Here is a 27,121-nt window from a genome sequence, read left to right on the forward strand (position 1 = left end):
TTGATGATCAAGGCTCTGGCCCTGAGTCCCACAGGAGGCGGAGCCAGCTCTCACTTCCCAGAAGTGGAGAGTGTGTGTGTGTGTGTGTGTGTGTGTGTGTGTGTGTGTGTGTGTGTGTGTGGCATTTTACTGACCATGGTGATATTTTGATTAAGACACAGCGAATTGAACATACACACACAGCTAATAAAAATGCAAACATTAAAGCATGGACTTACCACACAAAGTCACACACACACACAAACACACACACACAAACACACACACACAAATACACAAACTGAACCACAGCCACACACATCTGATGTCTCTTTATAGTGTGAAACACATTGGGTATCAGTAAAAGTTTAAATTATAAATGAAGAACAGCCGGAGTACGTAGTAAAAACAGTGGAGATGCTCTGATTCAGGATCAGCTGATTCACTTTATGAATGACTCGTCGACTTCTCAGTCTGTGTGAGTCTGTGTGAGTCTCGTCATATAATAATAGAATAATAATAATAATAATAGAAGCAGTTTGATAGCTCTGCCAGGTGTTTATATGTCAACATAAGATTTTAAAAACGGGACGTCCCTGCAGTCATGAAACTTTTCAGGTGTTTAGTTAAGATCAAAATGAAAAAACATAATTTTAAACTGGTTAACACAAATAAAAAAGCACAACAGTTACGTTTTTATGTCTGCTCTATATGATGCTACCAACTAACAAGCCAATAACACTGAAACATCTTTTTTAAGTTATTAGTTGGTGGAATTTTCTACAGACCTTCATTGTCCCTAGATGATGAATCCTGCTGCTTTAGAAAGCCCAAAATGCCCCTAGTGATGCACAGAACCTGGTCTCACAGAAATTGGTGAAATAGCCACGGATTTCGCTTAACTCAAAATCCGTGGAATAGCCACGGAATCGCTCAAATTTCCGTGAAACTGACACGGATTTGGCTACAATGCAAGTTAATAGTCATATCCCGTGGCTATTCCATGGATATTTGTTCCTATTGGTTTGTTCCAAGTCACGTGACTTTCAAGGTTCCGGCGGTCAGAACAAAAAACATGGCGGACAGTTCTCTCATTTTTAGTGAAAAATCAATATTTTGACTTAGTTTCTGCATAAAATTGGATTTTGATCACATTTCTAGCAAGAAATATGTTTTATTTTCTAAATATTCACTCAGAGAATGTACATAATCACTTTGTATGTTGGAATAGCCACGGGATATGACTGGCATTAACTTGCATTGTAGCGAAATCCGTGGCTATTTCACAGATTTCTGTGAGACCATGTTGGATGCACAAGTGTGATGTGAGATGTAGATCAGTGGATGGAGAGAAACTGAACATGTGGACAAACAAGAAAAAGAAACATCATGCAAGATTTCATTTGAAAACATTTCATTGCATTAAGTCATCACAGATGTCTTTCTCTCTCTCTCTCTCTCTCTCTCTCTCCCTCGCTCGCTCACTCCCTGTGGCTGCTGGTTCCACTGGAGTCCAACTAATTACACTGGCTATCAGACTCTGTGTGTGTGTGTGTGTGTGTGTGTGTGTGTGTGTGTGTGTGTGTGCGGCCCAGCGTTCCATCAGTGCACCATGGGCTATTTGAAATGAGAATTTAGCGGCAGGGATACACACACACACACACACACACACACACACACACACACACACCTGCTCATTAACTGGCTTTCCAAAACCAATCAGTGTGGGTGTGCGACAGAGGAGCTCTGTCTGAGGCCACACACACACACACACACACACACACACACACACCACTGTGTTTCAGTGGTTGTCTGGTCATCTCTGGTCCAAAGCAGAAGGAGAGACCCCGAAGTGATAAACAGAGAGAAAAACAATGCAAATCCAACTTTATTTATCCAAAGAAGCAGATTAACCCTTTGACTGATATAAACAGTGATTCTGTCCTCTGGAGAGTTTCAGGCTGCAGACAACCAATTCTACGTCTTTCAGGCCATGAAAGCAGGATTATTGCTGTTTAATGTTCAAATAATTCATACTAATAATTCGTAAAAAGGACTAACTTTTGTACTAGTTCTGCAGCTGAATAGTCTTTTTGCAAAGGAAGGTTCGGTAACACTTTACAATAACCAACTAAATAATGTTTATAGATGGTTTATAAACCAATTATTAACCATTTACAAAGTGCTTTACATATTTAATCGTTAAATGTTTTCAACCAATTTATAAAAGGTGTATGAATCATTTCAAAATCATTAACATACTTAATATGGAGTTAAAAATATTAAAATGGGTTCAACTAAAACTATTTATAAACAATTAATTATAATTTAATTGTTTGTTAATGGTAAAGTAACTATAAACTTACATTAATAGACATGTTTATAAATAAATATACATCTATGTGCCATTTATACATGATTAAGTTAGTTAAACATTAATAAATTATGTATTTACCATTCTAAATGGTCTGTAAACAGTTTATAAATGATGATTAAACATTAATAAACTATCTGTTTACCGTTTATAAATGATGGTTATTGTAAAGTGTTACCGAAGGTTCCAAACCAAGGAGGGTATCAGGAGGAGAAGACACAGGGTCAAATGACGTCATACAACACATGAAAAACAGCAAAAATGAGGCGTACACCTGCAGAAAAGGCTAAATGCACAAGAAACCATCCTTTTATTTATTTTATTTCAGTTAAACTGCACATAAACTGCACACCTGAGCCTTTTCGCCTCTTTCTACTCTCTTTGTTTCTAACCAAGTAAAATGATAATGACAAGATTATCTGTTGCTGTATTTGTTTAACTAACAGAATAATCTGTGTGTGTGTTCAGATAGAAGACCTGAAATGGTCACAGTTCAAGTTGTTTTTCAAACCTTATTTTCGTTGGTGATGCAACTTTTGTGCCTTCAATGCATCAAATTGATTTAATATTGGCATGAAAAGTAATATAATAAGTATATTTCAGGAAACATTTAATGGTTAATGATGTGCCAATTATGTTTTTTTATGTTTTCTCCTCAATAATAACAAGGAAATATGACGTGTTTCCATCACACTATTTGTGCTTTCCCTATAATTCGGATTCATCAATAGTAATAAAGTAATGTTTTTCTTCAGGTTGTCCAAGTTAATGAATCCTAAAATTTCCCTTTATTCTCCTTCTTAGAAATCCTAATTTCTAGAAATCTTAATTTCCATTACGGGCTTTTGGTCGTCCATCTTCAGAAGATGATAGTTCCACCAGGACAGACCAGTGTCTGTAACATCTGCTGTCCTGGTTCTTGAGCGTTGCTGTTGTCTTTTATCTAAGTCCTGATGTTTTCCTTCAACATCGTAAAAAAATCGTAAAAGATGTAGAAAGAACAGGATTTCTGTGACTGTTGGAGTGCAGCTGGAGTTCCAGAGTCGGGATTAAAAAACTTTATTTGAGCTTTCTGCCAAGAAAAGTTTCTCTTAAAACAAAACCAAACTTTCTGAAAGCAGCAGTCAAAGTCCAGCACTTTGAGAGGATTTCATATGGACAACGTAAGCGTATGAAATGTAAACATAAGTAACTTTAACTGTTTGAAAAAATGACCTCTGATCTTGTTGTTGTGGAGAGGACAGCTTCCTGCAGAGACACCGGCCTGTTTCTGTCTCTTTCTCCATCCTAAACCCTGAGGGCAACAACCTGATCTCTCTCTCTCTCTCTCTCTCTCTCTCACACACACACACACACACACACACACACACAATCCAGTAGAGAGTCATGTTTGAGAAACACACAGACGGCTTAAGTCCTCTATCCTCTGAGCTCTCTGTCTGTTTTCTCTCTTTTCTTTTCTTCCTTCGTCATTTAATCTTAACACTGTCGTATGATTTATTGCTGTTTCAGTGTTTAATGATGGCATTATTTTACACTTAAAATAATATGTAATTAAATGAAAAAAAGTCTGCAAAAACACCCTTTTTACTGGTTGAAAAATACAGATTATTTTGGAGAAAATAATCTGTAAAAAATTAAGGAAATCAGCAGCAGGAAAATGATTATATTTGTGTTAATATTACACCTTTTTATTTATAAACAAGATGTTGCACTCATTGTCTGCATAGGAACTAATGAGGAGAATATGTTTCTTTGAATTTTGGTAATATTTGTATCATATGTGAGCTGATTTTCATTTAAGAAGAGTTGTGTTTTCTGTCTTTTCTTTTCTTTTCTTCCTTCGTCATTTAATCTTCACTGTAACACTGTCATATGATTTATTGCTGTTTCAGTGTTTAATAATGGCATTATTTTACATTTAAAATAATATGTAATAAAATGAAAAAAAGTCTGCAAAAACACTCTTTCTACTGATTGAAAAATACAGATTATTTTGGAGGAAATAATTACAATTGAATTTAAAAAAAAATTAAGGAAATTAGCAGCAGGAAAATGATTATATTTGTGTTAATATTACACCTTTTTATTTATAAACAAGATGTTGCACCCATTGTCTGCATAGGAACTAATGAGGAGAATATGTTTCTTTTGAATTTTGGTAATATTTGTATCATATGTGAGCTGATTTTCATTTAAGAAGAGTTGGGAAATGAAGAAATAAAGCTGAAAATAGTGAACAAGGAAAGAAGAAAATAATTATTAACCAAATAAAAAGTAGGAAATAATTAGTTTTGCCTGCTAAAAAGTGTGACCTGCAGAGGATTAGGTTCTGAGACGCACCTTTCCTGCACCCCAACCTCCAGAGAGAGAGAGAGGGAGGGATGAAAGAAGATGAATGTTAACCCAAGAGAGAGAGAGAGGGAGAGAGAGAGAGAGAGAGAGAGAGAGAGAGAGAGGGAATCTTTAATTAGAGACAGATGACTTTGCCACGCCTCAGAAGGCTGGAATTACACTGCAGGCTATGAGGCGAGGCTAATTTCACATGTAATTGTTGCTGCAATCCTCGCTGTGCTGCTAACGCTCCCTCCCTCCCTCCCTCCATCCCTCCATCCCTCCATCCAGAGAGAAAGATTGGGGGGGGGATGAGGATAGAGAGGAAGAATGTGTAAATGATTGGAAGAAAGAAGTAAAGTCATTTGTTGCTGCAGACGTCTGTGAGCTGGAAACACTTTCTACTGTTAACACCTGCAGAAGAGAGGAGGAGAGGAAGAGAGGGGGAATAGAAAGGAGGGAAACAGAATAAATGGATGTAAAAAGAAGGCAAGAAGGGATGCAAAATAGTATATTAGGAAGAAAGAAATAAAGAAGGAAGGAAGGAAGGAAAGAAGAAAAGAGGAAATGAAAAAAGGAGAGAATCAATGAAAGAAGATGGGAAGAAAGCAAAGGAAGCAAAGGAATGAAAGCTAGAGGGAGAGAAGGAAGAAAGAAGGGAAACAGAATAAAAAGGGATGTAAAGAAAAGACAAGAACGGATGCAAAATGCAAAAATAAGTGAAAGAAAGAAGAAACGAGGAAATGAAAAAGGGAAGAATAAATGAAAGAAGATAGGAAGAAAGGACAGAAGCAAATGGATGAAAGACAGATAAATAGACAAAAGAATAAAAGGGAGGTAAAGAAAGACAGACAGAGAAAAAAGAAATGATACAAGGATGCAAAAACATACGGAAGGATAGGTTAGAAAATAAGGAATAATGTAAAGGAAGAGGGATTGTGGGAGTGAATATTTAAAAGAAGGAAGGAAAGAGGGAATCATAGGAGTGAAAGAAGACTGCAAGGAATGGAGGGATGAAAGAAAGAAGGGATGAATAAAAACAGAGCAGGAGGAATAAATGTGACCCGCTACACCTGAACATGAAAATGTGACGTTCTGTTCAGTGATTAAATTATCATTTGCAGAGAATCCTTTAATAACAAGTCGTTTCTGGAGGAAAAAGAAAGAGGAAGAAGGGAATGAATGAACAAAGGATGCAGAGAATAGAGAGACGACTAAATAAAGTGATAGAATCCTGTAATCCTCGGAGGAGGAGTGTGTGACCTCTGCACGTTCAGACTGAGAGAAATCTGTCTCCAACCATTTAAAAAAACACTTTGAAACAGCAAAAATCTCTCCTTATCCTACAAAAGAAACGTCCTGCAGCTCAGGAAAAATCTCTCTCTCACACACACACACACACACACACACGCACACACACTGAAAGACACACACACACACACACACACACACACTCTCTCTCTCTCTCTTTCCTTTTCTTTCTTTGTAGAATGATATTCCCTTTTCTTCTCTCCAGAGACCTGCAGAGCTCTGCCGCTGCCTCACTGTGTGTATCCTGTGTGTAAGTGTGTGTACAGTGTGTCTGTGTGTGTGTGTGTGTGTGTGTGTGTGTGTGTATGTGTGTGTGTGTGTGTGTGTGTGTGTGTGTGTGTGTGTGTGTGTCTGGCAGGATGTGTTGAGTCGAGCGCTTCCTGGGTCAGACGTCCTGATGTCGCGTTTTGTCGTTTGTCGCAGCTTGTTATACGAGCAGAGAGCTGAAGTCCTCTGGGACTCTGTGTGTGTGTGTGTGTGTGTGTGTGTGTGTGTGTGTGTGTGTGTGTGTGTGTGTGTGTGTGTGTGTGTGTAGGTGGAGGTGTGTGTTTTTACCTTTATATATCTCAGTCAGTTTTTGTGTTACTTGAAGTGTTTCTGTGTGTGTTCACATAATTGTTTAAGTTGTGTGAGTTCTGCGTCTCTGGAAATATTTACATCTTTGCCTGCACACACAGAGACTTTTTAACGTCCTGTTTTTGACTTTTATTCCGTCTAAACTATCCGTCTGTCCTCAAGAACCATTTGTATGATTTCCTACGATAGCATTGGAACGCTGCCCTCCCGTGTGGAGTTTTTCATGTTCTCCCCGTGTCAGCGTGAGTTCTCTCCGGGTTCTCCAGCTTCCTCCCACAGTCCAAACACATGCAGCTTAGGTTTAACTGGTGACTCTAAATTGCCCGTAGGAGTGAATGAGAGCATGAGTGGTCTATCTGTGTGTGTGTGTCAGCCCTGTGATAGTCTGAGGACCTGTCCAGGGTGAATCTGATAACTAATAATGGTTGGATGTGTCACAAATATTGGGAAAAAATTTGAATATTGCGGTATAGTCATGTTTCCAGCCTCACCTGTCCTCTCCTCTCTGCTCTGTGTAAACAGCCTCTCCTGTCCTCTCCTCTCTGCTCTGTGTAAACAGCCTCTCCTATTGTCTCCTCTCTGTGTCCCTCACAGTGTCTCTGATGAGCAGAATTTAATGTTTTTAACAGGATCTGGTTAGTGCAAACACTTTATTTTTAATGACACATGGAGAATAAAGAGATTCTGACACAAATATCAACATTTTGAGACAAGTTTTGGCCACTTTTTATAACAAAACTTTTCGTAACTGATGATACGTTCATGGACCATCAAAAATTTAATACTTTTTACAGTTTATTTCTATGATAAACAGTGTATTTTATGCAGGATTGAAATATTTGCAGTTCCATTAAAGTGAATAAACTAATAAAAGCATTAATTTGCCTCATCATGATGACTTTGTAGTTTGATTCAACTACTTAGTAGTTTTTCTATTCAATATAGAATATAGATAGACATATTTTTTCTTGTCTTCTCTTTTAGTCTGACCTTGTTGTATACATGACTCCTGTACCTGGAGCTTCTGCAGCTTCTGTTTGGGTATAAGTGTGTGTTCTTGTCCAAGGTAACACATTCTCATGTGTTGTCATAGAAACATGTGTACATTCGCTTTTGTGTGTGTGTGTGTGTGTGTGTGTGTGCCTTACGTGTGCGTTTTTGTCCTCTAAAAGTGCATGCACACATTTCAAAGTTGTGTTTGTTACATGTACCTTTGAGTGTGTGTTGATGTGTACGACATCATACCTTGGTGTGTTCACTTTCTCACCTTTGTGTGTGTGTGTGTGTGTGTGTGTGTGTGTGTGTGTGTGTGTGTTCACATTCACATGTGTCTCTGCACTTTCTCAAATGTTCGTAGTTTTCTCGTGTGTGTGTTCACACTTTCAGACCTCTGTGTGTCTTTGTGTGTTTGCTGTCTCTCTCATCCATGTGTGTGTGTGTGTGTGTGTGTGTGTGTGTGGATTATGTGTCCTGTGGGAGGCTGTTTCCTGTGCGTTTGTTCTGTCAGTCTTGATAAAGTCGGGGATATATCTGCTTTAGAACAAAGAGACACGACTCAGCAGCATCTCGCCAACTTTCTCTCTTCCTCCTTCTCTCTCTCCCTCCCTCCCTCCTTCTCTCCCTCTCTCTCTCTCTCTCTCTGTATCTCTTCTCTCTTGAGACTCCCTCAGCTTCCCAGGAACGGCGTCTGACTGAAACCTGACGCTAACACACACACACACACAAGCATGAGCAGGATTCTCACAGAGAAATAAAAGTGGAGTTTGACGACGAGCGTGGAGCCAATGTCAGGCCAAGGTTGGCTGTAAACATGTTTGCAGAGTTTCCCTCCAAAACAAGCGACAGCTCGTCTCATAAAACATCAGCAGCAGAATTAAAACCTTTCAGACTCTTATTTTGTTTTTGTTTTTACCAAAATAAGATACATTTGTTTTATAAAGTGATTCCTTGACTGCAAAAGAACTTCAAGTCAATCTTAAATGCTTTGTTTATCTTATTTTGAAGGTACCCTGCATTGTTTGACCACCTGCGCTGCTATGAACAGATGTTTTCATCATCTGGTTGCTGTTTTGTTTACATTTCCTGTCCTACTTGCACATGTGGGTGTCAGCATAAATGTAAACAAAGCAAAATATATTTATAAAACAAGCTGTGAATGATTTATGGAGAAGGAAAAACCCTAAATGATACACAAACTCCACAGGGTACCTTTATTTTGAAAGGGTCCTGTTTGTAAACAATATTAAGTTAACAATATAAAAAGTAGATAAAAACTCGATACAATGTTCCTACATTTAGGCAACTTTTCATTCATTTAAAAAAAATCTTTTTGTTTGGGTTTCAACATAAAAGATGAACACAACAAACATTTCAATATTTTTAAGTTACATGTTTACGGATTGTAGAAAAAAATTCATCTGTAGTTTAGCTGTGATTGATTTGTCATTATTTAGAATTAATGTGCACACAAGAAAGAGATTAAAACAAACAATCACCAAACCACATAATTATTTATCATTTACAGCAGGAAGAAACTCTTTTTTTCAAGGCTTGTTGATCATTTCTGACAGTTTGTCTTTAAATATTCAGAGACTTTAACATCAGAGAAACACACACACACACACGCACACACACACACACACAATTACACACCTACACACGCTGCAGTTCTTCTTTTTCCAGATTTTATTTCTTATGACGGTTTGTTTAAGTGTGTGTCGTGAGAATAATGTTTAATGTCATCTCAAGGGGAAAACCTGCTTTTAAAGTGTGTGTGTGTGTGTGTGTGTGTTAGAGAGGGACTCATGACAACACACACAGTTCTGCAGTAGCAAAGTGACTGTGAGCTCTGATACACAATTAATGTGTGTGTGTGTGTGTGTGTGTGTGTGTGTGTGTGTGTTCAATTCATCACCCTGCTCTCCGTTTGACCTTGGCACCTTCTTCATTAGAATAAAGATTGTCTGTCGTTTAGGCTACATGGTCGGCCTGCTGGACACACACACACACACACACACCGAGAGCCATGCTATTACATTTCTGTCATTGTGTTGGAGCGGAGCGAGGAGGAGGGAGAGAGGAATGAGGGGATGAGGGAAGAGATGAGAGAGAGGTGATGATGACAGGAGCGATGCTAAACTCTGAGAACGTCCTGTTGCATGAACAGCTGCAGGTGATGATTGATTTCTGCAGTGAAGCTTCATTTTTTTCATGCAGAAATGTGTAGAAATTGCAGAACATCTGAAATAATCTCTTAAAAACAGCATTTTTTATTTTATTTTTTACATGTTTTGCATATCATTCAACTTTAATGCAGGTTTACGTATCATTTTAAATGTCAAAATCCAAAGAGTTGTGCTGCAGTTGCTGTAGTTATATCAGCAGTCTCATTATGGACAGTTATTATTAATATTTTATGCACAGAAAAAAAAACCTAGTATCTTCATTATGACGTGTCATTTTATGCATGAATTATGCATGAATTTTGTGGAAAGCTATCCGACTTTCATATTAAGCTTGTAACATTGATTTTGTTTCTATTTTTTTCCCCAAATTTAGCAATAATTTTAACTTTAAAGGAGGTTTATGTAACAACTTGTTGTGCTGCAGTTACTGTAGTTACATCATAGGTGTCTCTCACTATGAACACTTAGGAGATCTACCAAAAAAACTTGCTAATGTAGCGAGACGAAACACCAAGCAGACTTTAGCCCTTTGATGCACAACATGGGTCAAAAATGACCCGCATTTATTTCCCATGTTATTTAATGCTGCTGTGTGTTTGATTGAATATCCCAAGTATTCTTTAAATATCTTGTTTTTGATAACAGATCATTATTTCCATTTTGCCTCTCATACTTTATGAAGAAAAAAAGTTTTTGTATTATTACATAGCTAACTACTTGGCTAAGTAGCTTGCTAAGCTAACTACTTAGCCAAGAAGTTAGCTAAGTAGCAAACAATTTGCTAATTAGTTAGCTTAGTAATACTTAGCCAAGAAGTTAGCTAAGTAGTTAGCTTAGCAAGCTACTTAGCCAAGAAGTTAGCTAAGTAGTTAGCTTAGCGAGCTACTTAGCTAAAAAATGGATATGGGTCATTTTTCACCCATGTTGTGCATTAGAAGAGTAGTGAGACAAAAAGGGATTTTATTAAAAAATGAATAAAGGCAAACATAAAATTAGGATGTATTATGATCAAAAACAAACTAATTGAGGAAAACTTGGAATACTGAATTATGAAAATAATTTATTGCAAAGATATAGAACATAAAACCATACATATCGGGTCAGTTTAGACCCATGTTGTGCATCAAAGGGTTAAGAAAGATGAAATTTTAAGGGTAATAATAAACTACCTGATACGTAAGATGATTTTTTTGTTAATGATCTTTTGCAGAGCTCTCTGCTTGTTCTTGGACTGTCTCAGACTCAGTCTAGCAGTCTGCAGCCCTGCTCCGTTCTTTCTTTCTTGTTGCACTGATGGAAAAGTTCATATTCGTTCAATTGAATGCAACAAAAGAACTGAATGAATGTTGAGTTTGCAACAAGAGCAAATTAAAAAAGGAGCAAATCAGAAAAACACAGAGTTTAGTTCAGTTCTTTAATTAAATCTGGTCTCAGATAAAGTCCTGGTTCTCTCTGCAGCGGAGGTAAATAAAGATCACTGCATCGGCCTCCTCTCACTTTCAGTTTGTCTCATTTACTCCATTTACACACAAACACACACGCACACACACACACACCCATACACACACCCATACACACACACACACACACACACACACACACACACACTGTGGCGGAAGCCAACAACAGAGGCGATGTTGTTGACCAACACCTGCCCACTTCACTAAGACTGTAAGACACACACACACACACACACACACACACACACACACACACACACACACACACACACAGGCCACTGAGATGATAGTAAATTGACTCAGTCGACTCATAAAAACAATGAGAGATCTTTCTGTCTAATTTCACTTATCTAAGGCTTTATACATTTTAATAAAACAAACATTTTGCCAGAGAAAACACAGTGTAATAAATGGGAACGTGGTAATAAATGCTATAAATAACAATTTTTCTTGATCTTTAATATCACTAATAGTTGTTTCAGTCCAGTCTGCTTCACTGGAATACAAACAAAGAACAATATAACTAAAATAACTCTCTCTCTCCCTCTCTCTCTCTCTCTCTCTGTCTCTCTGTCTCTCTCTCTCTCAGTATAAAGCCACTCTTTGTTCCCTCCCTGAATAGTTGAATAGTGAGATCCATGCAGCTTCCTATGGGGTCAGCAACACACACAAACACATTTGTACTTCTATACTCATGAGGACACTCAGTGACAGAATTCATCCACTGACCTCTGACCCCAAACTAATACTGATCTAAACTCTCCAAACAGCTCTCTGAGGAGCAGACACAAACTATTAAAGCTATTAAATGGATCAACGTTACTGAAGGTAGCCTGGTTCATTTTCACAACTTCTAGCTACAATCACATCTATCCTCATACAGCGCTTTGTATAATATATTTTGACGAAAAGTAATGCACAATTATTTTATGCTTTGTACTACAAATGTCCAGAAACACGAACGATCACTGCGCCTACAATGCAGAATCTGTTAAGGCAACAAAACTACTTGGTGATGTTTAGTAGAAGATCACAGTTTGAGTTAAAAAAAAACTACGCTTCTGTTACAATCTTATTTTGACGAAATACCAAATAAGGAAACCAAAAAAGACATACAATGACTAAAAAGATACTCATAAACAACTATACAAACAACCCAAAGAACACACAGGGACCATAAAGAGGCACACAGTGATGACAACGAGACGCAGACAACCATAAAGAGACAGAAAGTGACTGAAAGAGACACAAAGTGATTACAAAAAGCCACAAAATGACTAAAAAGAGACACAAAATCAACACAAAACCCTAAAAAAAAGACACAATATCACTACAATCAGAAACAAAACAACCATAAAACACAGAGTCACCACAAAGAGACACAAAATGGAATTCCAATGACTATAAAATACACAAAATAACAAAATGACCACACAAAAAATATGCATAAAAGACACAGACATAAAATAAACAATAAATAAGAGACACAACCACCACAAAGTCTTTGTATCTTGTTCATTTGTTTAATCTCCTCCCTGTGTGGACTTTGTCGATCTTTGTCCTGCGTCACATGACTTCCTCTCTTGTGCATTACCTTTCGTAGTTAGAAGAAGAAACAGTGAAGAAGCCTGGATAACCAGAAAAGTTATTAGCTCAGAATGCTGATTTTATATTCAAAAAATCTCCAGTATTTATCATATAGTGAAGTAATGTCACAGAGTGATCCATCTCTTCACTAACAAACACTCTTTGACAGAGTACAGCCCGCTAATTGCTTATTAAAAAAGATACCGAGCAGAGAGTGGATATGAGATTTGTCATCTGAACGGTAACTTGGACCCAGAATACAGCCGTCTCCTAGTTTTGGGAGAATTTTTGTGGAATTCCTCTCCGTTTTATTCTTCTGCTGCTCGTATTGTTCGATGTGGTTCTGGCTTGCCAGGAGAGAATTCCCAGGGTTCTTAGAGGGTCAAAGGTCACCTGGCATCAACCTATAGCGGCATCTCACAGCGTGTGTGACTCAACCTCCCCACTGCCAACAGACACACACACACACACACACACACACACACTCTGTGGGGTTTTCTTGATCAAATGTTTATCTAACATTTTATTGTTGTAATAAATTGTAAATTCTCATTTTATTCTCGTTTATTCCAATAAATTCCCATTTTGTTCTCGTTCATTCCAATAACTTTTCATTTTATTCTCCTTCATTCCAATAAATTTCCATTTTATTCTTGATTATTCCAATAAATTCCCATTTTATTCTTGTTTATTCCAATAAATTTCCATTTTGTTTGCATTTATTTTAATAAATTCCCATTTTCTTCACATTTATTCAAATACATTTCTATTTTATTCACCTTTATTCCAATAAATTCCCATTGTATTTACATTTATTCCAATACATTCCCATTTTATTCCCATTTATTCCTATAAATTCCCATTTTATTTACGTTTATTCCAATAAATTCCCATTTTAGTCCTGTTTATTCCAGTAAACTCCCATTTTATTCACATTTATTCCAATAAATTCCTATTTAATTCCTGTTTATTCCATTAAATTCCCATTGTATTCATGTTATTCCAATAAATTCCCATGCATTCACGTTTATTCTCATGAAGTTCCAATTTATTCTTGTATATTTCAATAAATTCCCAGTTTATTCTCGTTTATTCCAATAAATTCCCATTCACTCCCATGGAAAGTATCCAACCTCCTTGAAAATTCATGGGATTGTGCAACCCTTGAAACCACTGACCTAGACATAAAAAAACCTCAAAATTTTCAGCTAAATTCAGGCTAAATTTACAGGTATAAATAAAGCACATGTTAGATTGGGCAAGATTAGGTTCCATAACCAGTAGACAGGATTGTTTATTGTTGTTTATAGTTATTTCCTCAAACAGACAGTTATTAGTTTGTGCATTCACTCAGCTGTCTGTTATGTTGCACTTTGTTTTCTCTTCTTTTTCTCTCTCCATCGCAACAGACTGGTAGAAATTTCACCCTCTTTGCTTTGTACTAATGACCTCCCAGCGACACACACACACACACACACACACACACACACACACACACACACACACACACACACACACACACGTGACACTGGCTGAATAGCGAGCCGTCTTTACCGGCCAGTCAAATGGCTCATTCATGTGGTTTCCATGGCGACAATTAAAACATGTTGCCGGGCTCTTTTGTTGCGTCGCCTCGTTTGGAAAAGAGAGAGAAAGTCTCTTTGCCTTTTTTTTTTTTTTTTTTTTTGCATCTTTTTGTCCAAACAGAACGGATTTTAATTTGGCCAAAAGGGAAAGTAGAACGTCTCAGCAATAGCACAGAATCTCCTGTTTGAATTAGATTCAGAGTTTAGTTTACAGTATGAAGAAGGTAGAGAGGCAGAAATATTCTCAATTAATGTAAATATATGAGAGAAGTTACATAAAAAAACAATTAAATGTGTTTATTATTCATTATTCCATCCTGTTAATGAGTCTGTCCTGTTATAACTTTATTCTCAGCTGTAAAATATGTAGAAATAATACATAAATAAATAAATAAGTAAAGAACTAGTGTCATTTTGAAGGAGAGTGTAAATTGGTTTAGTGAAAAATGAAAAGTAACAGCTATAATTTGTAAAAAAGCACCACATAGAAATCTATAAACAGAAATGTAAACATGTGTCGGACTGTTTATGTCTTTGAAAAACAAACTGCAGCAAAAACATATAAGTAGTAATTATTGCAATTATTGTAAACTGGAGGCTGTTTGAAAAGGGTGATGTCACTTTATGTGGCTGTACTCTCTCTCTCTCACACACACACACACACACACACACACACACACACACACACACACACAGGTTGAAGTGTCTGGCAGTATAAATGGGGTGTCAGAGAGCCACTTCCTGCTCTTTCAGAGCCGGTGGAACATCCATCTCAACCGGAGACACCGAGACACACACACACACACACACACACACACAGACACACAGAAATGTAAGCAAGCATACAGTGTTTATCCCCCTCTTTGTGTATCTCGGGCACACACACACTTTGTTTAGGAAGAAAAGCAGCAGGGACAGGTGGATGTGGAGGAGGAGGCGGGGCTTAATGCAGTAAAGCCTCAACAGAGAGCAGAGAAATGAAAGAATGTTTCTTTGTTATTATCAGTTGCAGAACTCGTCTGTTTACTGCTAGAGTTACACAGTGTTTCTACCAGAATTAGGGCACATTTGCAGTTTTATAAACACGGGAAAACCTGCTGAAGCAGAATAGCACCACTGTTACTTGTTCAGCTTCTTTCAATGCCTGTACAGAATAATTTGCCTGTACAGATTGTGCTGTTTGGAAAGAGACGGAGGAAATTATACTTGGAGCCTTTAACATGTTTCACAGCATCCCACCACAAAATATGTGTGTTTTTAGTGACATGTTGCCGATTGTAACCTCTACCACCAATGTTGAAGGTCAGCTGGTTTTTCGTCTGGTGGGAAAGGGGCTTCATATACACTACCGGTCAAAAGTTTTAGAACACACCAACTTTTCCAGAATTGAATTGAAAATGATGCAGTTTAATGTCTCAGTGTACTCAGAAATGAATGCACATTTGCAACATTTAAAATTCTTTATTGAGCATGATAGTGTTTTGAAAGTAAAAAAAAGATTCAAAATCACATTTTATGTTGGACTAAAGGACTAAAAAAAGACACAAAATGACAAAAAAAGACACCAAGGGACACAAAATGACCAAAAAAGACACAAAATGACTTACAAAGACATGAAAAGAATTCAAAAATGGACAAAATAGCCCAAGACTCCATAGAGTTAAGTTGTTAACCCATCCAATAAATTCCCATTTTGTTCTCGTTCATTCCAATAACTTTTCATTTTATTCTTGATTATTCCAATAAATTCCCATTTTATTTGTGTTTATTCCAATAAATTTCCATTTTATTTGCATTTATTTCAATAAATTCCCATTTTATTCCCATTTATTCCTATAAATTCCCATTTTATTTACGTTTATTCCAGTAAACTCGCATTTTATTCCCATTTATTCCAATAAATTCCCATTTAATTCCTGTTTATTCCATTAAATTCCCATTGTATTCATGTTATTCCAATAAATTCCCATTGTATTCACGTTTATTCTCATGAAGTTCCAATTTATTCTTGTATATTCCAATAAATTCCCAGTTTATTCTCGTTTATTCCAATAAATTCCCATTCACTCCCATGGAAAGTATCCAACCTCCTTGAAAATTCATGGGATTGTGCAACCCTTGAAACCACTGACCTAGACATAAAAAAACTCAAAATTTTCAGCTAAATTCAGGCTAAATTCACACGTATAAATAAAGCACATGTTAGATTGGGCAAGATTAGGTTCCATAACCAGTAGACAGGATTGTTTATTGTTGTTTATAGTTATTTCCTCAAACGAAAAGTACTGTGCTGACTGATTTTTCTCAACCAAATTAAGTCCTGATCATAACTACCAAATTTTAATTATTTCCCAAATTTCAACCCTTTAAATGCCATTTTGTATAAAAAACGCCACTGTTGAAATGGTGGAAAAAACACCCAGAAAAATTGATTAATCTTCTCTATACTGAAGCCCAGGGAGATTTTCTTCCCAGTATGGGATATGTCAGTAATTAGCACCAACATGGACTTATTATAGGTCATTGAACCTCCCGTCAGAAACCAAAAAACTCAGACTCTTGCTGAAATGTATCAATACAGCCAGAATATTAGAGAAATTGGAAATTAAAAAGCCCAAAACGTCCCTGAGGATGAAGAAAGGTTAAACATCCTGCAAACGGCCCTGAATGACATGAACCCCGAGGCAGCAGCTTTAATTACAGAACAGACAAGAAAATACAGAGAGATTTAATGTCACAATACCAAAAGGAATAAACTGAGAGGGAGAGGAGAGGAGAGGAGGAGGAGGAGGAGAGGAGATAAAACAGAAACCAGAGAGGAGGAGGAGAGGAAAAGGAGGAAAAACAGAAGAGGAGGAGGAAGAGGAAGAATAGGAGGAGGAAGAGAGAACAGAGGAGAAGGAGGAAGAATTGGAGGAGGAGGAGAGTGAAAAGGAGGAGAGTAGGAAGAGGAAGAGGAGGAGGAGAGTAGGAGGGGAGAGAGAGGAGGAGGAGGAGGAGGAGGAGAGAACAGAGGAGGAGGAGAAGGAGGAAGAATTGGAGGAGGAGGAGAGAACAGAGGAGGAGGAGGAGGGTGAAAAGGAGGAGAGTAGGAAGAGGAGGAGGAGAGTAGGAGGGGAGAGAGGAGGCGGAGGAGGAGAGAACAGAGGAGGAGGAGAAGGAGAAGGAGGAAGAATTGGAGGAGGAGGAGAGAACAGAGGAGGAGGAGGAGGTGAGAAGAGGAGGAGGAGGGTGAAAAGGAGGAGAGTAGGAAGAGGAAGGGAGAGGAGGAGGAGGAGACGGAGGAAGAATTGGAGGAGGAGGAGAGAACAGAGGAGGAGGAGGAGTAGGGTGAAAAGCAGGAGAGTAGGAAGAGGAGGAGGAGAGTAGGAGGGGAGAGAGAGGAGGAGGAGGAGGAGGAGCGAACAGGTGGAGGAGGAGGAGAAGGAGAGAACAGGAGGAAGAGATGAGAAAAGGAGGAGGAGGAAGAAGAATAGGAGGAGGGGGAGAGAGGAGAGAAGAGGAGGAGGAGTAGGGTGAAAAGGAGCAGAGTAGGAAGAGGAAGAGGAGGATGAGAGAAGAGGAGGAGGAGAGAAGAGGAGGAGCAGGAGGAGGAAGAATAGGAGGAGGAGGACGAGGAGAATGAGTAGGAGGAAGAATAGGAGGAGGAGGAGGAAGATTAGGAGGAGGAGGAGGAGGAGATGAAGATGCGTCCTTATCACTTCCCCCGAACTTTAGTTGCCGCGACGACAGAATCGTTCCGTTACGCAACCTCCGACAAACTTCTCTCATTTGGCGGATCAGATGAATCTGAGAGGAGCGAGGGGGGAAAAAAGAAAAACTAATGTTCAAAATGCATTAAATGTTTTTCATGTATGACTGCATTTTTGCTGACATTTCAGCTCCGTGCTCATTAATATGGAGACCAAATTAAACTTATGATTGCTTGTTGATTTTCTCCCCTCCTCCCCCTCTCCCCCTCTCGTCTGTTTTGTCAAGCGTTTATCCTTCCTTTCTCTGGGTTTTTGGAAAGCTCTGACAATTTTTTTAATCTTTCCCTAACCAATATTTATAGATAAATATATTACATATAATATATCTCTTTGTATGGGGTTTATAATCATGATAATTGAGGTTTTTATTCTTTTTATTGTAAATCGATATCAGCTTTAACAATGTTATCATCCTGCAGTAATGCAGTTTTTTAGGGCAACATAAACATTTTTTAAATTATTACCGTGTTTGTGTTGAAAAAGGGCATTTTTTTCTTTATTTATAGCTATATATGTGCAATATTTTGCACCATTCCACCAATTATTTCACAACTTTCACTATATTTATATCTAAATATATATTTTCTCAATTAATTGATAATAATTCACTCTAAAAAATATTAAAATTAAGATAGACCATCTTTAAGGTTTCGTCTTTTCTGATTTTAAAGACCAAAATTTGCATTTTTTTTCATATACTGACAAACATACATTATGCAAACTAAGATACATGCGCCAATGTTTTATATAAATAAGTAAAACCTTTGTAGACTTCAATTTCCCAGAATATGCACATTACTGACTTTACTGAGCAGTGAAACACAAAGTGAAGCTGATCTTCAACATGTTGGACAGAAGCAACAACTAAACAGTTTAAATTAGTCACAACTGATGTTTCAGTGCAAACTTTTAATGTCTTCAGCAGCAGAAAGAGTTCGTATATGATCCAAGACACACTGCAAAAAAAAGAAAAGTTGGGTGAACTCAAAATTTCAAGGCAACAAACTTCGATAAAATTTTAAGTTGGACAATTAAACTAAATGTTTTAAGTTTTGTTTTTGAGTTTGCTCAACTCTGAATTTCTTTGGCACGATTGTAACGCCGCTATGAAATGTCAGCTAATGTTGTGACCACAATTTTGAGTTAGCATTGATACGCTAATGGCTACTCTTGTAGCTGTAACAAGCAGCGCCGCTAGCATTAGTTAGCCGCTAGCATCAGTTAGCCGCTAGCTTTCGCTAATGACCGAATTTCACAACAAAGAAATAAGAGTTATCAGAACTATTGTCCCTTGTTGTGAACCCCAACTTAAAGATATAAGTAACAACAACTCACCAACTTGTTTTTGAGCAGACAACTGGCTTCCTTTGTTGTGCTAACTTACATTATTGCCCTAAATGTCAATAATTTATATTTTCAAGTTTTACCAACTTAAATCACTGTTTTAGGCCAAAAAATACAAGTTGGCTTTTTTGCAGTGCACCAGGAGCGAGATGGAGAAAGGTCAGGGGTCACAGTGGTCTTTACATTTCTTATGTGAGCCCTGGAAGTGATAGAAGAAGAGAAAAAAAAGACATAGAGAAGAGGAGAGCTGGAAAGGATTATCTTCTTGTTAAATAAAGGTTTAGATTAGACCTGATCCCCGTCTGTCTGCCCCACACACACTCACATCTAATGTATGTCCATATTAAGCTGTCTGAAACCTCCAAAACACATCACTTTCTCTTTTTCTCTCACCAAAAACTGAGGATTTTCAGTCACACAAGTCACGCATGTCTGTCTTTATCAAACATTATCTTGTAGTTGTTGCGGTTTTCAGTCGTCTCCAGTCTTTTTAAATACACTCAACATGTGTACAGGAAAAGACTCAAAACCAGCGTGAGACAGGAGTTATTTCCTCCATCAACAGATTTCCACAATAAGCTGGTGGTCTGAGTTTTTTGTGGGTTAATTGGCAGCGAAAAACTAAAAAAGAGAAAAAGAGTTACAAGATGTTCTGATATTTCCCTCACCTTGTGTCTCTCGTGACTTAATCTTAATATATATATATACTACCGGTCAAAAGTTTTAGAACACCCCAATTTTTCCAGTTTTTTTATTGAAATTCAAGCAGTTCAAGTCAAATGAACAGCTTGAAAGGGTCCAAAGGTAAGTGGTGAACTGCCAGAGGTAAATAAAAAAAGGTAAGCTTAACCAAAACTGGAAAATAATGTACATTTCAGAATTATACAAGTAGGCCTTTTTCAGGGAACAAGAAATGGGTTAACAACTTAACTCTATGGAGTCTTGGGCTATTTTGTCCATTTTTGAATTATTTTCATGTCTTTGTAAGTCATTTTGTGTGTTTTTGTGTCTTTTTTTGTCATTTTGTGTCTTTTTTAAGTCATTTTGTGTCTTTTGGTGTCTTTTTTTGTCATTTTGTGTCTTTTTTTGGTTATTTTGTGTCTTTTTTTAGTCCTTTAGTCCAACATAAAATGTGATTTTGAATCTTTTTTTTACTTTCAAAACACTATCATGCTCAATAAAGAATTTTAAATGTTGCAAATGTGCATTAATTTCAGTACAGTGAGACATTAAACTGCATCATTTTCAATTAAATTCTGGAAAAGTTGGTGTGTTCTAAAACTTTTGACCAGTAGTGTATATATATCAGGCCAATTTATTGCTGCTTCTCTAAAATCGCAAAAAGATTCACACAAAGTAATCGTCACTCACAGGAGCAAGCACAGATTCGCCTGTGATCTGGTGCTTTTGGAGGCAGGAAAGTGGAAAATTTGCTAAAATATTCTGGTGCAAACTCACTGTTAGTGCAACAGTATCTTTCTAAAAAAAAAAAAATGTAAGACACACTCAGAGGATGTGGGGCCCTTTGAACTTCCAGTGGAAGTACAGGAACTAAATGTGAACACAAGTGCTCAGCTGGCTGACAGACAGGTGTGAACGCTGTCCACTTGTGTTCAGATCACCAGAACTCATGTTAAACCAAGAGTAAACAGGCTCAGAGAGGCAGGTTCACACATACAGTCATGGAAAAAATGATTAGACCAGCCTTTTTCTTCAATTTCTTGTTCATTTTAATGCCCTGGTAGCCATTTTCCAAGGTTTTCTTGATAATGATTTTGGTTATTATCAAGAAAGCCATGGAAAATGTCTAGACATCAGCTCTTAAATTAAACTATTATGCGCTATTTTTGTTGTTATCATTATATTGTCCAAACAAATGAACCTTTAGTTGTACCAGGCATTCAAATGAACAAGAAATTGAAGAAAACTAGGGTGGTCTAATCATTTTTTCCATAACTGTACACTGTAAAAAAAAATCTGTTTAATTTACCGTAAAATACCGGCAGCTGTGGTTGCCAGAATTTCACCGTAAAAAATACAGCGAGTGGGTTTTCTACTTTAAATTTTAATATAAATATCAGCAAAAATGAGTAATTTAGACTGAATAATCCTGTTATTTTTAGGGTAATTGTGTCTTTGTGACATTATGGTATTTCTCAATTAATTTTACATATATGTTTTTATTACATATATTTTTACAATTTAAGTTTCGTACTATTCCTTGATTTACGGTAATTAAATGTCTACTACGGGGATAGGCAATTTTTTATTTTACACCCTATTTCTGATGCTATTTGACAGTATTTTACTGTAATTTCTACAAACATTTTTGACAGTGTACACTGTGAAAAAAAATCAGTTTAATTTACGGTAAAATACCGGCAGCTTTGGTTGCCAGAACATCACCGTAAAAAATACAGTGAGTGTATGTAAATGTAAATATCAGCAAAAACTGTAATTTATACAGAATAATTTTAGGATAATTGTTTCATCATGGTATTCCTCCATTAACTTTGCATGAAAATTTTATATTTTAACAGCAAAACTGTGTTATCTACAGTTTATGGCGGTAGAATATAAAGTTTTATACTATTCTTTGATTTACAGTAATTAAAAGTATCTACTACGCTGATGTACAATGTTTAATTTTACGACCTATTTCTGATGCAAATTGACAGTGTTTTACTGTTATTTCTACAAACATTTTTGACAGTGTAGATACGTCTATAAGCATCGTTCTCCTAATGAAGATTAACATGTTAAAGTAATCCTGCAGACATGAAAGAAGCCCTTTAGCAGCAGGAAACAGCTCAGTGTGATGAACAACGCGTGCGGTGGCTCTCCTGCAGGAGTCGACTCCTCTCTCCTGCAGGAGTCGACTCCTCTCTCCTGCAGGAGTCGACTCCTCTCTAACCCTCGATGTGTTTCAGAGTTCACTTCATGTACGGCAGCCTGTCACGTCTCCAGAGTTTGTCCGTGTGGACGTCAGCTTGTCTCTCTGTTTACTTACTGTATTTTTGTTCTTCACACACACACACACACACACACACACACACACACAAACACAAACACACACTCCGTCTCTTTGTCTTCCTTCCCTCCTCCTCCGTCTTTCCGTCCTCAGGCCTGTGTATCTCAGTCCATCCTTGCATGGAGATTGACTAGAGGCATGAATACATCACAACTAGCCATCCATGCATCCCCCCTCCCTCCCCCCCCCTCCCCCTCCTCACACCATCACTCCCCCCCACCTCCCCACCTCCCCCCACCTCCTCCATCGTCCCATTTCTCCAAGATCCCTCTCTCAGCACTTATCTCAAAGTTCGGATCTCATGCATTTTAATCGGCGTGTCTATCTTCTTTTCTACCCCCCCTCCTCTCTCTCTCTCTCTCTCTCTCTTTTCTTTGACTTTGGATCAGTGGCATCCTTCAAACAAACAACAACAACAACAACAAAACAGTCCCCCCCCCCCTCCCCACCAGCTCCCTTTCCCCTTTTTAAATCAATATTTGCCATCAGCGAATAAATCGTATAATTTCCTGACTGTTAGACGAGTGTGACGCCGACATATTTACCTTCCACTCGTCTCTCTTCTTTTTTTTTTTTTTTTTTTTTTTGCTGCTGTCGATCCCTCGTTCTCGCGGCGTGGCTATTAGCTAAGTGAAGGGGATGGATGGCCGTGAAGCGCCGAGCGATAGCATCTCCATCAGAATCGGCGACATTGAAAAATGGCCGCCGCCTCTCTGATGACAGCGCAGCAAAAAACACACACACACACACACACACACACACACACACATGCATACACACCCTCACACAGACACACAGTCAGAGCAGAGACATTTAAATATTCAAATGGGGCCAGGCGGTAATGATAAACGACAAGGGAAAAGTAGAATCAAGTAGCTATCGATGCAGAAAATGAAAAGAGGAGAAAGAGAAAAGAGAGGAGGAGGAGGAGGAGGAGGGAAATTAAGCAAAAAAAAAAAAAAAAGATGGAGCCATCGGAGGAGAGTTACGCTAACAACTGGAAAAGAGGGAAGAGATGGATGGAAAGCGATGGAGAAAGAGATGGATGCATTAAGTAAACAGAAGAGGAGGGCCGGAGTGTTACAGTAGAGACAATAAAGATGGAGTAGTGAAGTGAACAGACAAGGACAAAAGGAGACGGAGAGAAGAGATGAAGGGGCTCACAAGATAAGAAGAAGAGGAGGAGAGAGAGAGAGAGAAGGACAGAGAAGGAACACAAGGTGTAAAAAGTTCAGTTGAAATATTTTAAAGGGAAGCAGAGAGCAGGAAAAGTTCCTCTGGAGCCTCTCCACGTGGATCATCAGCCCTCCCATTACCCTTCAAAATAAAAGTGAAATTAATATTAAAAAGCATACTGCAAGGCTTCAAACATCCCCATTAATGTGCACCTTTTAGTTTAACATTAACTAACTGACTAAGACTGAAAGAGAATGTGAAAAAACAGCCCATTGTCTTCCATCTGAGTACAAAAAACACAACTTTAGACCTTCAGATTATGCATTAACTCATACATTAAAATCAATTTTTTTCGTGCATATAATACACTAATCCTTCCTTGAACAAACCAGGAGAACGGGTGTTAGTGAAGGCAGCGTGTTGCATTTAGGGGCAGGACCAAACAGTATACTATGTGGTCACATGGCAAACAAGTCCATGAAACCATCAGACCACACAACTCACCCAGTCTCACCCAGTCTGCTACAAATTACACAACTTTACATTTTGTAATAACGTGCAGTGTGTAGCCCAAAATCCAAGTGTAGAATTACCAAAAAAAGATGTGAAATTACCAAATCAAAGTAATAAAATACCCAAAAAAGACACAAAATTTCCAAAACAGTCCCAAAAGAGCAACAAAACACATGAAATTACCAAAAAAAGAAACAAAATTACCAAAACAAAGTCATAAAAGACCAACAAAAAACAACAAAATTAACAAAAAAGACACAAAATTACCAAAACAAAGTCATAAAAAAAAAAAAAAATTCACAAAATACCAAAACAAAGTCATAAAAGAGCAACAAAAAACAACAAATTAACAAAAAAGACACAACAAAGTCATAAAATACCCCAAAAAGACACAAAATTACCAAAACAGTCCTAAAAGAGCAACAAAACACATAAAATTACCAAAAAAAGAAACAAAATTACCAAAACAAAGGCCCTAACCTTAGAGAAGTGCCGACAGAGCACTTCTCTAAGGTTAGAGCAAAGAGCAAAGACTGAAAGGACAGGAGAGGAAAACAAAAGGTCCTGACAGAATGACTAGAGACTGAGAGATCTGAGAGAAATGAAGGAGTGATTAAGTGAATGAAAATAAAAGGAAAGAAATCAACCCAAAGTGATGAGTGCAGCATTAGAGTGCTGCAGCTCTGTAACAGGAGACATGATGAAGAGAAAAAGAGAGAAGGTCACGGTGAAATCTATCATTCTCTTTCTCTAAAGCTACAGGAGCTCTCACATCCTTAAACTGATGTTCAGATCTATGTTCATCAGGATCAGATGTTCTTCTATAATCTCAAATATTTAAACACAGACTGACGAGGTGCCACATCTTGCTGTCGAGATGTTTTGCAAGCTGAAGATGGTTTAAGTATAGAGTTAAAAACAACCTGCATCTAAAAGTTTTGTTGTAAAAAAAAAAGAAAGCCCAACACTGGATAAAAAAAACACTTAATGAATCTTCTGACAGACAATAACAGCACAAAGAGGATAAGATCTCATTGACAAGCGACCAAAAGAGGTAACAACGCCCCATGAATAAAATGACATCTATCATTTGAAAATTGTTAGAAACATGTAATGTAAGTACATGCAAAAAATACTAAAGTCATTTCTAAACATTTTAATGCATGCATATTAGTAAAGTTGGTCGAGTGCATTATTCTCTTTAAACTTGTGAAAATGCATCAGTTCATTCTGTGCATTAAGCTCAATTAATATCACTAAAGAGTGAAAAAGTCTGAATATACCAGTGCTGTGCAGCTCTTCGCTCAAACACAAACACAAACCTGAAGGGAGAAATATTCAGCAGCACTCGGTGAAACAAAATGGAGCGTTTCTTTAAAACCCTCTCAGACGTTCAGCTGCTCCTGCTGCTGCGTTTGATTCCTGCTCGTCTGCTGAGCTGCTGCAGCTTCACCTTTAAAGTGGTCAAAGCAGCCACTGAAATGTGCTGAAAAACTCCAAACCATCATGAGATGAGCTGCAAACAACAATAATAAGAAAAAAAAGATGTGCTTGGTTTTTTAAGGACCAGTTAAAGGAATGCTCTGCTGAAAAACATGTCTGTTGAGTATCAGAGAGTCACCACCTGCAGGATTCCACTAGAGAAACAGAAGAAGAGAACTCAACCACGTCTCCTACAAAATGTGTCTTTTTTTTTCTCAGATACATTTTGCAGCAAATGTGTTTTTTATTGTGTTCAAAGCCGAGCTCATATTTCACTATTCAGCCTTGACCCTGATGCTTCTCCAGCTGTTAACCTTCTGAACCCATGAGCTGCTGTTTTGTTTTGCTCTTTTTACATTTTACTCTCTGTGCAATATATAAAATGTATATTTAAGTCCTGCAGCTCTATGGAATCAGCACAATCTTGACTAGAAGTGGGGAAAAACTCAATAAAAAATCATTAAAAAAATATTTTGATTAGAATAAAATTGAATTAATGTATACAACACTTTTTCAAGTATCCCACAAAATTACAAAAAGACACAAAATTACCAGAAAAAGATGTAAAAATACCAAAGAAAGACACGAAAAAAGACCAACAAAAAACATAGAGTTTTCTCCACATACAGTATTGTACATATTGAAGTATTGTCATGTTTCCAGCCTCTCCTGTCCTCTCCTCTCTGCTCTGTGTAAACAGCCTCTCCTGTCCTCTCCTCTCTGCTCTGTGTAAACAGATTCTCAGTGAATATTTGTCACGTGACCGTTGGTCTCAGCAGAATCAATCATGTCTTCACAGTGTCTCTGAGGAGAATTTAATGTTTTTAACAGGATCTGGTTAGTGCAAACACTTTATTTTAAATGACACATGGAGAATAAAGAGATTCTGACACAAATATCAACATTTAACACAAGTTTTGGTCACTTTTTATCACAGAAACTCTTGTAACTGATGATGCGTTCAAGAACCGTCGGAGAGTTCAAACTCTTACCATAATGCCTGTTATTTTATTTACACTTTATTTCTACGATAAACAGCAGATTTTTGGCCATCTTTTTTTTAAAAAAAGAAAACATACTTTGCAAAGTGGGAATCAAGAAGCTGAAAGAGCTGAAAAAAACGAAACTTTAATTCATAGTTGGACGTATTTTTGTCTACTAGAAAGTCGTTCATCAGCAAAACCCCAATGAGATTTATTTCCATTGGATTTCGGATTCATTCATTCATTCATTCATGGAGAATAAAGAGATTCTGACACAAATATCAACATTTTAATCTTTGGTTTGGTCACTTTTTCTAAAGGAAACACTCGTAGTGAACCTTCAGAAAGTTCAAACTCTGATGATAATGTCTGTTTTTACAGTTTCTTTTCATAATGAACAATATATTTTGGGAAATCTTTTAAAGTAAAGCTACTTTTCAGAATGTCT

The 27,121-nt window shown here is 37.5% G+C and overlaps 1 protein-coding gene across 1 annotated transcript in view; it reads left to right on the forward strand.

The window, feature by feature from the left end:
* The window catches only part of akap6 (A kinase (PRKA) anchor protein 6), a 296,322-nt gene that overhangs the window by 193,944 nt on the left and 75,257 nt on the right, over positions 1-27,121 (forward strand). The window lies entirely within an intron of this gene.

The sequence above is a fragment of the Centropristis striata genome, chromosome 16, assembly GCF_030273125.1.
Source record: "Centropristis striata isolate RG_2023a ecotype Rhode Island chromosome 16, C.striata_1.0, whole genome shotgun sequence".
NCBI lineage: Eukaryota > Metazoa > Chordata > Actinopteri > Perciformes > Serranidae > Centropristis > Centropristis striata.